Below are 1,777 nucleotides of genomic sequence, written 5' to 3'. Positions count from 1 at the left end.
CGATTTATGACATTTTCATGAACCTTACCTTATGCTTTTCTAGGCATTAGTCCCCTAAAGAACTCTAGGAACCTGCTGCTTCCCTGCATGTCAGGAGAATAAAGTGAATAGCCTAACTCGCCGTTAGATTACGTGATACGTAGATTGACGACTTTCTCATGAACCTATCTTGACGCGATTCTGAAGTGTGATATATCGAATGACTCGACGAATCTACTGCTTCTCTGCGTTGAAGGAGAATTAAATGAATGGTCGAAATCAACGTAGGAGGACGTGACACGTCGATTTATGACATTTTCATGAATCCTACCTTATGTCCTTCTAGGCAGTAGTCCACCAACGTACTCGAGGGATCTGCGGCTTCTCTGCATGCAAGGAGAATATAGTGAATGGCATAACTCGTCGTTAGAGGACGTGATACGTAGATTGGCGACTATCTCATGAACCTATCTTGACGCGATTCTGAAGTGTGATATAACAAAAGACTCGACGAATCTACAGCTTCTCTGCGTTGAAGGAGAATTAAATGAATGGTCGAAATCATCGTTGGAGGACGTGACACGTCGATTTATGACATTTTCATGAATCCAACCTTATGCCCTTTTAGGCAGTAGTGCACCAAAATACTCGAGGAATCTGCGGCTTCTCTGCATGTAAGGAGAATATAGTGAATGGCCTAACTCGTCGTTAGGGGACGTGATACGTAGATTGATAACCTTGTCATGAACCTATCTTGATGAGATTCTGAGGAGTGATACACCAAAGGACTCGACGAATCTACAGCTCCTATGCGTTGAAGGAGAATTAAATGAACGGCCGAAATCATCGCTGGAGATCGTGAGACGTCAAATAATGACTTTTTCATGAACCTTACCTTATGCCTTTCTAGGCAGTAGTCCACCAAAGTACTCGAGGAATCTGCGGCTTCTCTGCATGTAAGGAGAGTGTAGTGAATTGCCTAACTTCGTCGTTACAGGACGTGATACGTAGATTGATGACTTTCTCATGAACCCATCTTGACGCGATTCTGAAGTGTGATATACAAAAAGACTCGACGAATAAACAGCTTCTATGCGTTGAAGGAGAATTAAATGAATGGTCGAAATCATCGTTGGAGAACGTGAGACGTCGATTTATTATATTATCATGAACTTTACCTTATGCCATTCTAGGCAGTAGTCCACCGAAGTACTCAAGGAATCTGCTGCTTCTCTGCGTATCAGGAGAATAAAGTGAATGGCCTAACTCGCCGTTAGATTACGTGATACGTAGATTAACGGCTTTCTCATGAACCTATCTTGACGCGATTCTGAAGTGTGATATACCAAAAGACTCGACGAATCTGCAGCTTGTATGCGTTGAAGGAGAATTAAATGAATGGTCGAAATCATCGTTAGTGGACGTGACACATCGATTTATGACATTTTCATAAACCTTACCTTATGCCTTTCTAGGCAGTAGTCCACCAAAGTACTCGAGGAACCTGCTGCTTCTCTGCATGTAAGGAGAATAAAGTGAATGGTCTAACTCGTCGTTCGGGGACGTGATACGTAGATTGATGACTTTCTTATGGACCTATCTTGATGGGATTCTGATGAGTGAAACACCAACGATCATGACGAATCAACAGCTTCTGACACTTTGGTGGTGAACTAATGAGCGACCGAAATCATCGTTGGAGAACGTTACACATCGATTTATGACATTTTCATGAACCTTACCTTATGCCTTTCTAGGTAGTAGTCCACCAAAGTACTCGAGGAACCTGCTGCTTCTC

This window comes from Agrilus planipennis, unplaced genomic scaffold (assembly GCF_000699045.2).
Source record: "Agrilus planipennis isolate EAB-ADULT unplaced genomic scaffold, Apla_2.0 scaffold411, whole genome shotgun sequence".
NCBI classification, from domain to species: Eukaryota; Metazoa; Arthropoda; class Insecta; order Coleoptera; family Buprestidae; genus Agrilus; species Agrilus planipennis.
Note: the sequence above shows the minus strand (reverse complement) of the source record.